The sequence below is a fragment of the Ranitomeya imitator genome, unplaced genomic scaffold, assembly GCF_032444005.1.
Source record: "Ranitomeya imitator isolate aRanImi1 unplaced genomic scaffold, aRanImi1.pri SCAFFOLD_508, whole genome shotgun sequence".
In the NCBI taxonomy this organism is placed as follows: Eukaryota; Metazoa; Chordata; class Amphibia; order Anura; family Dendrobatidae; genus Ranitomeya; species Ranitomeya imitator.
The window spans coordinates 147,867-160,642 of NW_027194431.1; positions in this window are offsets into that span (position 1 = coordinate 147,867).

Genomic DNA, 12,776 nt, shown 5'->3' on the forward strand with positions numbered 1-12,776 from the left:
CTAGCCCGCACTTGTGCCCAGGCCTTAAGCCTAGCCCGCACTTGTGCCCCGGCCTTAAGCCTAGCCCGCACTTGTGCCCAGGCCTTAAGCCTAGCCCGCACTTGTGCCCAGGCCTTAAGCCTAGCCCGCACTTGTGCCCAGGCCTTAAGCCTAGCCCACACTTGTGCCCAGGCCTTAAGCCTAGCCCGCACTTTTGAGCCCCTTGAATGCTTGTTTGTTTGTTTTTGTCTTCAGCTTCAAGTTGGTTATGCACATAGGGCCAGCTTTATGCTCTTCGCTATTGTCCCGTCTGAATGCGCATGCACGACTGTAATTGGGGAAGAAGGCATTACCCATTTACGGAGGACAGACAAGAAGTGCCTGGTCGCTTGGAGCATGGGGTTATGGAGAGGCTCCGCACTGTACAACAAAGGATCTAGTCCTAAATGTCCAAGTACAGAGTAGAGGGGTGAAAGCTAGCTCTTCACCCCTATGGGTGCCTAACCCTTTATGCAAAGAGTGCAAAGAGTTAGCTGTATGCCTTAAGCCTAGACAGCACTTGTGCCCATGCCTTAAGCCTAGCCAGCACTTGTGCCCCCTGCCTTGGTCCTAGCCAGCACTGCACTTGTGCCCAGGCCTTAAGCCTAGCCCGCACTTGTGCCCAGGCCTTAAGCCTAGCCCGCACTTGTGCCCCGGCCTTAAGCCTAGCCCGCACTTGTGCCCCGGCCTTAAGCCTAGCCCGCACTTGTGCCCCGGCCTTAAGCCTAGCCCGCACTTGTGCCCCGGCCTTAAGCCTAGCCCGCACTTGTGCCCCGGCCTTAAGCCTAGCCCGCACTTGTGCCCCGGCCTTAAGCCTAGCCCGCACTTGTGCCCCGGCCTTAAGCCTAGCCCGCACTTGTGCCCCGGCCTTAAGCCTAGCCCGCACTTGTGCCCCGGCCATAAGCCTAGCCCGCACTTGTGCCCCGGCCTTAAGCCTAGCCCGCACTTGTGCCCCGGCCTTAAGCCTAGCCCGCACTTGTGCCCCGGCCTTAAGCCTAGCCCGCACTTGTGCCCCGGCCTTAAGCCTAGCCCGCACTTGTGCCCCAGCCTTAAGCCTAGCCCGCACTTGTGCCCCGGCCTTAAGCCTAGCCCGCACTTGTGCCCCGGCCTTAAGCCTAGCCCGCACTTGTGCCCCGGCCATAAGCCTAGCCCGCACTTGTGCCCCGGCCTTAAGCCTAGCCCGCACTTGTGCCCCGGCCTTAAGCCTAGCCCGCACTTGTGCCCCGGCCTTAAGCCTAGCCCGCACTTGTGCCCAGGCCTTAAGCCTAGCCCGCACTTGTGCCCATGCCTTAAGCCTAGCCGTCACTTGTGCCCCCTGCCTTGGTCCTAGCCAGCACTGCACTTGTGCCCAGGCCTTAAGCCTAGCCCGCACTTGTGCCCAGGCCTTAAGCCTAGCCCGCACTTGTGCCCCGGCCTTAAGCCTAGCCCGCACTTGTGCCCCGGCCTTAAGCCTAACCCGCACTTGTGCCCCGGCCTTAAGCCTAGCCCGCACTTGTGCCCCGGCCTTAAGCCTAGCCCGCACTTGTGCCCCGGCCTTAAGCCTAGCCCGCACTTGTGCCCCGGCCTTAAGCCTAGCCCGCACTTGTGCCCCGGCCTTAAGCCTAGCCCGCACTTGTGCCCCGGCCTTAAGCCTAGCCCGCACTTGTGCCCCGGCCTTAAGCCTAGCCCGCACTTGTGCCCCGGCCTTAAGCCTAGCCCGCACTTGTGCCCCGGCCATAAGCCTAGCCCGCACTTGTGCCCCGGCCTTAAGCCTAGCCCGCACTTGTGCCCCGGCCTTAAGCCTAGCCCGCACTTGTGCCCAGGCCTTAAGCCTAGCCCGCACTTGTGCCCATGCCTTAAGCCTAGCCGTCACTTGTGCCCCCTGCCTTGGTCCTAGCCAGCACTGCACTTGTGCCCAGGCCTTAAGCCTAGCCCGCACTTGTGCCCAGGCCTTAAGCCTAGCCCGCACTTGTGCCCCGGCCTTAAGCCTAGCCCGCACTTGTGCCCCGGCCTTAAGCCTAACCCGCACTTGTGCCCCGGCCTTAAGCCTAGCCCGCACTTGTGCCCCGGCCTTAAGCCTAGCCCGCACTTGTGCCCCGGCCTTAAGCCTAGCCCGCACTTGTGCCCCGGCCTTAAGCCTAGCCCGCACTTGTGCCCCGGCCATAAGCCTAGCCCGCACTTGTGCCCCGGCCATAAGCCTAGCCCGCATTTGTGCCCCGGCCTTAAGCCTAGCCCGCACTTGTGCCCCGGCCTTAAGCCTAGCCCGCACTTGTGCCCTGGCCTTAAGCCTAGCCCGCACTTGTGCCCAGGCCTTAAGCCTAGCCCGCACTTGTGCCCATGCCTTAAGCCTAGCCAGCACTTGTGCCCCCTGCCTTGGTCCTAGCCAGCACTGCACTTGTGCCCAGGCCTTAAGCCTAGCCCGCACTTGTGCCCAGGCCTTAAGCCTAGCCCGCACTTGTGCCCCGGCCTTAAGCCTAGCCCGCACTTGTGCCCCGGCCTTAAGCCTAGCCCGCACTTGTGCCCCGGCCTTAAGCCTAACCCGCACTTGTGCCCCGGCCTTAAGCCTAGCCCGCACTTGTGCCCCGGCCTTAAGCCTAGCCCGCACTTGTGCCCCGGCCTTAAGCCTAGCCCGCACTTGTGCCCCGGCCTTAAGCCTAGCCCGCACTTGTGCCCCGGCCTTAAGCCTAGCCCGCACTTGTGCCCAGGCCTTAAGCCTAGCCCGCACTTGTGCCCATGCCTTAAGCCTAGCCGTCACTTGTGCCCCCTGCCTTGGTCCTAGCCAGCACTGCACTTGTGCCCAGGCCTTAAGCCTAGCCCGCACTTGTGCCCAGGCCTTAAGCCTAGCCCGCACTTGTGCCCCGGCCTTAAGCCTAGCCCGCACTTGTGCCCCGGCCTTAAGCCTAACCCGCACTTGTGCCCCGGCCTTAAGCCTAGCCCGCACTTGTGCCCCGGCCTTAAGCCTAGCCCGCACTTGTGCCCCGGCCTTAAGCCTAGCCCGCACGTGTGCCCAGGCCTTAAGCCTAGCCCGCACTTGTGCCCAGGCCTTAAGCCTAGCCCGCACTTGTGCCCCGGCCTTAAGCCTAGCCCGCACTTGTGCCCCGGCCTTAAGCCTAGCCCGCACTTGTGCCCCGGCCTTAAGCCTAGCCCGCACTTGTGCCCCGGCCTTAAGCCTAGCCCGCACTTGTGCCCCGGCCATAAGCCTAGCCCGCACTTGTGCCCCGGCCTTAAGCCTAGCCCGCACTTGTGCCCCGGCCTTAAGCCTAGCCCGCACTTGTGCCCAGGCCTTAAGCCTAGCCCGCACTTGTGCCCATGCCTTAAGCCTAGCCGTCACTTGTGCCCCCTGCCTTGGTCCTAGCCAGCACTGCACTTGTGCCCAGGCCTTAAGCCTAGCCCGCACTTGTGCCCAGGCCTTAAGCCTAGCCCGCACTTGTGCCCCGGCCTTAAGCCTAGCCCGCACTTGTGCCCCGGCCTTAAGCCTAACCCGCACTTGTGCCCCGGCCTTAAGCCTAGCCCGCACTTGTGCCCCGGCCTTAAGCCTAGCCCGCACTTGTGCCCCGGCCTTAAGCCTAGCCCGCACTTGTGCCCCGGCCTTAAGCCTAGCCCGCACTTGTGCCCCGGCCATAAGCCTAGCCCGCACTTGTGCCCCGGCCATAAGCCTAGCCCGCATTTGTGCCCCGGCCTTAAGCCTAGCCCGCACTTGTGCCCCGGCCTTAAGCCTAGCCCGCACTTGTGCCCTGGCCTTAAGCCTAGCCCGCACTTGTGCCCAGGCCTTAAGCCTAGCCCGCACTTGTGCCCATGCCTTAAGCCTAGCCAGCACTTGTGCCCCCTGCCTTGGTCCTAGCCAGCACTGCACTTGTGCCCAGGCCTTAAGCCTAGCCCGCACTTGTGCCCAGGCCTTAAGCCTAGCCCGCACTTGTGCCCCGGCCTTAAGCCTAGCCCGCACTTGTGCCCCGGCCTTAAGCCTAGCCCGCACTTGTGCCCCGGCCTTAAGCCTAGCCCGCACTTGTGCCCCGGCCTTAAGCCTAGCCCGCACTTGTGCCCCGGCCTTAAGCCTAGCCCGCACTTGTGCCCCGGCCTTAAGCCTAGCCCGCACTTGTGCCCCGGCCTTAAGCCTAGCCCGCACGTGTGCCCAGGCCTTAAGCCTAGCCCGCACTTGTGCCCAGGCCTTAAGCCTAGCCCGCACTTGTGCCCAGGCCTTAAGCCTGGCCCGCACTTGTGCCCAGGCCTTAAGCCTGGCCCGCACTTGTGCCCAGGCCTTAAGCCTGGCCCGCACTTGTGCCCAGGTCTTAAGCCTAGCCCGCACTTGTGCCCAGGCCTTAAGCCTAGCCCGCACTTGTGCCCAGGCCTTAAGCCTAGCCCGCACTTGTGCCCAGGCCTTAAGCCTAGCCCGCACTTGTGCCCAGGCCTTAAGCCTAGCCCGCACTTGTGCCCAGGCCTTAAGCCTAGCCCGCACTTGTGCCCAGGCCTTAAGCCTAGCCCGCACTTGTGCCCAGGCCTTAAGCCTAGCCTGCACTTGTGCCCAGGCCTTAAGCCTAGCCCGCACTTGTGCCCCCTGCCTTGATCCTAGCTAGCACTACACTTGTGCCCAAGCCTTAAGCCTAGCCTGCACTTGTGCCCAGGCCTTAAGCCTAGACCGCACTTGTGCCCAGGCCTTAAGCCTAGCCCGCACTTGTGCCCAGGCCTTAAGCCTAGCCCGCACTTGTGCCCCGGCCTTAAGCCTAGCCCGCACTTGTGCCCCGGCCTTAAGCCTAGCCCGCACTTGTGCCCCGGCCTTAAGCCTAGCCCGCACTTGTGCCCAGGCCTTAAGCCTAGACCGCACTTGTGCCCAGGCCTTAAGCCTAGCCCGCACTTGTGCCCCGGCCTTAAGCCTAGCCCGCACTTGTGCCCCGGCCTTAAGCCTAGCCCGCACTTGTGCCCCGGCCTTAAGCCTAGCCCGCACTTGTGCCCCGGCCTTAAGCCTAGCCCGCACGTGTGCCCAGGCCTTAAGCCTAGCCCGCACTTGTGCCCAGGCCTTAAGCCTAGCCCGCACTTGTGCCCAGGCCTTAAGCCTGGCCCGCACTTGTGCCCAGGCCTTAAGCCTGGCCCGCACTTTTGCCCAGGCCTTAAGCCTAGACCGCACTTGTGCCCAGGCCTTAAGCCTAGCCCGCACTTGTGCCCAGGCCTTAAGCCTAGCCCGCACTTGTGCCCCGGCCTTAAGCCTAGCCCGCACTTGTGCCCCGGCCTTAAGCCTAGCCCGCACTTGTGCCCCGGCCTTAAGCCTAGCCCGCACTTGTGCCCAGGCCTTAAGCCTAGACCGCACTTGTGCCCAGGCCTTAAGCCTAGCCCGCACTTGTGCCCCGGCCTTAAGCCTAGCCCGCACTTGTGCCCCGGCCTTAAGCCTAGCCCGCACTTGTGCCCCGGCCTTAAGCCTAGCCCGCACTTGTGCCCCGGCCTTAAGCCTAGCCCGCACGTGTGCCCAGGCCTTAAGCCTAGCCCGCACTTGTGCCCAGGCCTTAAGCCTAGCCCGCACTTGTGCCCAGGCCTTAAGCCTGGCCCGCACTTGTGCCCAGGCCTTAAGCCTGGCCCGCACTTGTGCCCAGGCCTTAAGCCTGGCCCGCACTTGTGCCTAGGTCTTAAGCCTAGCCCGCACTTGTGCCCCGGCCTTAAGCCTAGCCCGCACTTGTGCCCCGGCCTTAAGCCTAGCCCGCACTTGTGCCCCGGCCATAAGCCTAGCCCGCATTTGTGCCCCGGCCTTAAGCCTAGCCCGCACTTGTGCCCCGGCCTTAAGCCTAGCCCGCACTTGTGCCCTGGCCTTAAGCCTAGCCCGCACTTGTGCCCAGGCCTTAAGCCTAGCCCGCACTTGTGCCCATGCCTTAAGCCTAGCCAGCACTTGTGCCCCCTGCCTTGGTCCTAGCCAGCACTGCACTTGTGCCCAGGCCTTAAGCCTAGCCCGCACTTGTGCCCAGGCCTTAAGCCTAGCCCGCACTTGTGCCCCGGCCTTAAGCCTAGCCCGCACTTGTGCCCCGGCCTTAAGCCTAGCCCGCACTTGTGCCCCGGCCTTAAGCCTAGCCCGCACTTGTGCCCCGGCCTTAAGCCTAGCCCGCACTTGTGCCCCGGCCTTAAGCCTAGCCCGCACTTGTGCCCCGGCCTTAAGCCTAGCCCGCACGTGTGCCCAGGCCTTAAGCCTAGCCCGCACTTGTGCCCAGGCCTTAAGCCTAGCCCGCACTTGTGCCCAGGCCTTAAGCCTAGCCCGCACTTGTGCCCAGGCCTTAAGCCTAGCCCGCACTTGTGCCCAGGCCTTAAGCCTAGCCCGCACTTGTGCCCAGGCCTTAAGCCTAGCCCGCACTTGTGCCCAGGCCTTAAGCCTAGCCCGCACTTGTGCCCAGGCCTTAAGCCTAGCCCGCACTTGTGCCCAGGCCTTAAGCCTAGCCAGCACTTGTGCCCCCTGCCTTGATCCTAGCCAGCACTGCACTTGTGCCCAGGCCTTAAGCCTAGCCCGCACTTGTGCCCAGGCCTTAAGCCTAGCCCGCACTTGTGCCCCGGCCTTAAGCCTAGCCTGCACTTGTGCCCAGGCCTTAAGCCTAGCCCGCACTTGTGCCCCGGCCTTAAGCCTAGCCCGCACTTGTGACCCGGCCTTAAGCCTAGCCCGCACTTGTGCCCCGGCCTTAAGCCTAGCCAGCACTTGTGCCCCCTGCCTTGATCCTAGCCAGCACTGCACTTGTGCCCCGGCCTTAAGCCTAGCCCGCACTTGTGCCCAGGCCTTAAGCCTAGCCCGCACTTGTGCCCCGGCCTTAAGCCTAGCCCGCACTTGTGCCCAGGCCTTAAGCCTAGCCCGCACTTGTGCCCAGGCCTTAAGCCTAGCCCGCACTTGTGCCCAGGCCTTAAGCCTAGCCCACACTTGTGCCCAGGCCTTAAGCCTAGCCCGCACTTTTGAGCCCCTTGAATGCTTGTTTGTTTGTTTTTGTCTTCAGCTTCAAGTTGGTTATGCACATAGGGCCAGCTTTATGCTCTTCGCTATTGTCCCGTCTGAATGCGCATGCACGACTGTAATTGGGGAAGAAGGCATTACCCATTTACGGAGGACAGACAAGAAGTGCCTGGTCGCTTGGAGCATGGGGTTATGGAGAGGCTCCGCACTGTACAACAAAGGATCTAGTCCTAAATGTCCAAGTACAGAGTAGAGGGGTGAAAGCTAGCTCTTCACCCCTATGGGTGCCTAACCCTTTATGCAAAGAGTGCAAAGAGTTAGCTGTATGCCTTAAGCCTAGACAGCACTTGTGCCCATGCCTTAAGCCTAGCCAGCACTTGTGCCCCCTGCCTTGGTCCTAGCCAGCACTGCACTTGTGCCCAGGCCTTAAGCCTAGCCCGCACTTGTGCCCAGGCCTTAAGCCTAGCCCGCACTTGTGCCCCGGCCTTAAGCCTAGCCCGCACTTGTGCCCCGGCCTTAAGCCTAGCCCGCACTTGTGCCCCGGCCTTAAGCCTAGCCCGCACTTGTGCCCCGGCCTTAAGCCTAGCCCGCACTTGTGCCCCGGCCTTAAGCCTAGCCCGCACTTGTGCCCCGGCCTTAAGCCTAGCCCGCACTTGTGCCCCGGCCTTAAGCCTAGCCCGCACTTGTGCCCCGGCCTTAAGCCTAGCCCGCACTTGTGCCCCGGCCATAAGCCTAGCCCGCACTTGTGCCCCGGCCTTAAGCCTAGCCCGCACTTGTGCCCCGGCCTTAAGCCTAGCCCGCACTTGTGCCCCGGCCTTAAGCCTAGCCCGCACTTGTGCCCCGGCCTTAAGCCTAGCCCGCACTTGTGCCCAGGCCTTAAGCCTAGCCCGCACTTGTGCCCATGCCTTAAGCCTAGCCGTCACTTGTGCCCCCTGCCTTGGTCCTAGCCAGCACTGCACTTGTGCCCAGGCCTTAAGCCTAGCCCGCACTTGTGCCCAGGCCTTAAGCCTAGCCCGCACTTGTGCCCCGGCCTTAAGCCTAGCCCGCACTTGTGCCCCGGCCTTAAGCCTAACCCGCACTTGTGCCCCGGCCTTAAGCCTAGCCCGCACTTGTGCCCCGGCCTTAAGCCTAGCCCGCACTTGTGCCCCGGCCTTAAGCCTAGCCCGCACTTGTGCCCCGGCCTTAAGCCTAGCCCGCACTTGTGCCCCGGCCATAAGCCTAGCCCGCACTTGTGCCCCGGCCATAAGCCTAGCCCGCATTTGTGCCCCGGCCTTAAGCCTAGCCCGCACTTGTGCCCCGGCCTTAAGCCTAGCCCGCACTTGTGCCCCGGCCTTAAGCCTAGCCCGCACTTGTGCCCAGGCCTTAAGCCTAGCCCGCACTTGTGCCCAGGCCTTAAGCCTAGCCCGCACTTGTGCCCAGGCCTTAAGCCTAGCCCGCACTTGTGCCCAGGCCTTAAGCCTAGCCCGCACTTGTGCCCAGGCCTTAAGCCTAGCCAGCACTTGTGCCCCCTGCCTTGATCCTAGCTAGCACTACACTTGTGCCCAAGCCTTAAGCCTAGCCTGCACTTGTGCCCAGGCCTTAAGCCTAGACCGCACTTGTGCCCAGGCCTGAAGCCTAGCCCGCACTTGTGCCCAGGCCTTAAGCCTAGCCCGCACTTGTGCCCCGGCCTTAAGCCTAGCCCGCACTTGTGCCCCGGCCTTAAGCCTAGCCCGCACTTGTGCCCCGGCCTTAAGCCTAGCCCGCACTTGTGCCCCGGCCTTAAGCCTAGCCCGCACTTGTGCCCAGGCCTTAAGCCTAGACCGCACTTGTGCCCAGGCCTTAAGCCTAGCCCGCACTTGTGCCCCGGCCTTAAGCCTAGCCCGCACTTGTGCCCCGGCCTTAAGCCTAGCCCGCACTTGTGCCCCGGCCTTAAGCCTAGCCCGCACTTGTGCCCCGGCCTTAAGCCTAGCCCGCACGTGTGCCCAGGCCTTAAGCCTAGCCCGCACTTGTGCCCAGGCCTTAAGCCTAGCCCGCACTTGTGCCCAGGCCTTAAGCCTGGCCCGCACTTGTGCCCAGGCCTTAAGCCTGGCCCGCACTTGTGCCCAGGCCTTAAGCCTAGACCGCACTTGTGCCCAGGCCTTAAGCCTAGCCCGCACTTGTGCCCAGGCCTTAAGCCTAGCCCGCACTTGTGCCCCGGCCTTAAGCCTAGCCCGCACTTGTGCCCCGGCCTTAAGCCTAGCCCGCACTTGTGCCCAGGCCTTAAGCCTAGCCCGCACTTGTGCCCAGGCCTTAAGCCTAGACCGCACTTGTGCCCAGGCCTTAAGCCTAGCCCGCACTTGTGCCCCGGCCTTAAGCCTAGCCCGCACTTGTGCCCCGGCCTTAAACCTAGCCCGCACTTGTGCCCCGGCCTTAAGCCTAGCCCGCACTTGTGCCCCGGCCTTAAGCCTAGCCCGCACGTGTGCCCAGGCCTTAAGCCTAGCCCGCACTTGTGCCCAGGCCTTAAGCCTAGCCCGCACTTGTGCCCAGGCCTTAAGCCTGGCCCGCACTTGTGCCCAGGCCTTAAGCCTGGCCCGCACTTGTGCCCAGGCCTTAAGCCTGGCCCGCACTTGTGCCCAGGCCTTAAGCCTGGCCCGCACTTGTGCCCAGGTCTTAAGCCTAGCCCGCACTTGTGCCCAGGCCTTAAGCCTAGCCCGCACTTGTGCCCAGGCCTTAAGCCTAGCCCGCACTTGTGCCCAGGCCTTAAGCCTAGCCCGCACTTGTGCCCAGGCCTTAAGCCTAGCCCGCACTTGTGCCCAGGCCTTAAGCCTAGCCCGCACTTGTGCCCAGGCCTTAAGCCTAGCCCGCACTTGTGCCCAGGCCTTAAGCCTAGCCCGCACTTGTGCCCAGGCCTTAAGCCTAGCCCGCACTTGTGCCCCCTGCCTTGATCCTAGCTAGCACTACACTTGTGCCCAAGCCTTAAGCCTAGCCTGCACTTGTGCTCAGGCCTTAAGCCTAGACCGCACTTGTGCCCAGGCCTTAAGCCTAGCCCGCACTTGTGCCCAGGCCTTAAGCCTAGCCCGCACTTGTGCCCCGGCCTTAAGCCTAGCCCGCACTTGTGCCCCGGCCTTAAGCCTAGCCCGCACTTGTGCCCCGGCCTTAAGCCTAGCCCGCACTTGTGCCCAGGCCTTAAGCCTAGACCGCACTTGTGCCCAGGCCTTAAGCCTAGCCCGCACTTGTGCCCCGGCCTTAAGCCTAGCCCGCACTTGTGCCCAGGCCTTCAGCCTAGCCCGCACTTGTGCCCCGGCCTTCAGCCTAGCCCGCACTTGTGCCCAGGCCTTAAGCCTAGCCCGCACTTGTGCCCCGGCCTTAAGCCTAGCCCGCACTTGTGCCCCGGCCTTAAGCCTAGCCCGCACTTGTGCCCCGGCCTTAAGCCTAGCCCGCACTTGTGCCCAGGCCTTAAGCCTAGCCCGCACTTGTGCCCAGGCCTTAAGCCTAGCCCGCACTTGTGCCCAGGCCTTAAGCCTAGCCAGCACTTGTTCCCCCTGCCTTGATCCTAGCCAGCACTGCACTTGTGCCCAGGCCTTCAGCCTAGCCCGCACTTGTGCCCAGGCCTTAAGCCTAGCCCGCACTTGTGCCCCGGCCTTAAGCCTAGCCTGCACTTGTACCCAGGCCTTAAGCCTAGCCCGCACTTGTGCCCCGGCCTTAAGCCTAGCCCGCACTTGTGACCCGGCCTTAAGCCTAGCCCGCACTTGTGCCCCGGCCTTAAGCCTAGCCAGCACTTGTGCCCCCTGCCTTGATCCTAGCCAGCACTGCACTTGTGCCCCGGCCTTAAGCCTAGCCCGCACTTGTGCCCAGGCCTTAAGCCTAGCCCGCACTTGTGCCCCGGCCTTAAGCCTAGCCCGCACTTGTGCCCAGGCCTTAAGCCTAGCCCGCACTTGTGCCCAGGCCTTAAGCCTAGCCCGCACTTGTGCCCAGGCCTTAAGCCTAGCCCGCACTTGTGCCCAGGCCTTAAGCCTAGCCCGCACTTGTGCCCAGGCCTTAAGCCTAGCCTGCACTTGTGCCCAGGCCTTAAGCCTAGCCCGCACTTGTGCCCAGGCCTTAAGCCTAGCCCGCACTTGTGCCCAGGCCTTAAGCCTAGCCCGCACTTTTGAGCCCCTTGAATGCTTGTTTGTTTGTTTTTGTCTTCAGCTTCAAGTTGGTTATGCACATAGGGCCAGCTTTATGCTCTTCGCTCTTGTCCCGTCTGAATGCGCATGCACGACTGTAATTGGGGAAGAAGGCATTACCCATTTACGGAGGACAGACAAGAAGTGCCTGGTCGCTTGGAGCATGGGGTTATGGAGAGGCTCCGCACTGTACAACAAAGGATCTAGTCCTAAATGTCCAAGTACAGAGTAGAGGGGTGAAAGCTAGCTCTTCACCCCTATGGGTGCCTAACCCTTTATGCAAAGAGTGCAAAGAGTTAGCTGTATGCCTTAAGCCTAGACAGCACTTGTGCCCATGCCTTAAGCCTAGCCAGCACTTGTGCCCCCTGCCTTGGTCCTAGCCAGCACTGCACTTGTGCCCAGGCCTTAAGCCTAGCCCGCACTTGTGCCCAGGCCTTAAGCCTAGCCCGCACTTGTGCCCCGGCCTTAAGCCTAGCCCGCACTTGTGCCCCGGCCTTAAGCCTAGCCCGCACTTGTGCCCCGGCCTTAAGCCTAGCCCGCACTTGTGCCCCGGCCTTAAGCCTAGCCCGCACTTGTGCCCCGGCCTTAAGCCTAGCCCGCACTTGTGCCCCGGCCTTAAGCCTAGCCCGCACTTGTGCCCCGGCCTTAAGCCTAGCCCGCACTTGTGCCCCGGCCATAAGCCTAGCCCGCACTTGTGCCCCGGCCTTAAGCCTAGCCCGCACTTGTGCCCCGGCCTTAAGCCTAGCCCGCACTTGTGCCCCGGCCTTAAGCCTAGCCCGCACTTGTGCCCCGGCCTTAAGCCTAGCCCGCACTTGTGCCCCGGCCTTAAGCCTAGCCCGCACTTGTACCCCGGCCTTAAGCCTAGCCCGCACTTGTGCCCCGGCCTTAAGCCTAGCCCGCACTTGTGCCCAGGCCTTAAGCCTAGCCCGCACTTGTGCCCAGGCCTTAAGCCTAGCCCGCACTTGTGCCCCCTGCCTTGATCCTAGCTAGCACTACACTTGTGCCCAAGCCTTAAGCCTCGCCTGCACTTGTGCCCAGGCCTTAAGCCTAGACCGCACTTGTGCCCAGGCCTTAAGCCTAGCCCGCACTTGTGCCCAGGCCTTAAGCCTAGCCCGCACTTGTGCCCCGGCCTTAAGCCTAGCCCGCACTTGTGCCCAGGCCTTAAGCCTAGCCTGCACTTGTGCCCAGGCCTTAAGCCTAGATCGCACTTGTGCCCAGGCCTTAAGCCTAGCCCGCACTTGTGCCCCGGCCTTAAGCCTAGCCCGCACTTGTGCCCCGGCCTTCAGCCTAGCCCGCACTTGTGCCCAGGCCTTAAGCCTAGCCTGCACTTGTGCCCAGGCCTTAAGCCTAGCCCGCACTTGTGCCCAGGCCTTAAGCCTAGCCCTCACTTGTGCCCCCTGCCTTGATCCTAGCCAGCACTACACTTGTGCCCAAGCCTTAAGCCTAGCCTGCACTTGTGCCCAGGCCTTAAGCCTAGCCCGCACTTGTGCCCAGGCATTAAGCCTAGCCCGCACTTGTGCCCAGGCTTTAAGCCTAGCCCGCACTTGTGCCCCGGCCTTAAGCCTAGCCATCACTTGTGCCCCCTGTCTTGGTCCTAGCCAGCACTGCACTTGTGCCCAGGCCTTAAGCCTAGCCCGCACTTGTGCCCAGGCCTTAAGCCTAGCCATCACTTGTGCCCCCTGCCTTGGTCCTAGCCAGCACTGCACTTGTGCCCAGGCCTTAAGCCTAGCCCGCACTTGTGCCCCGGC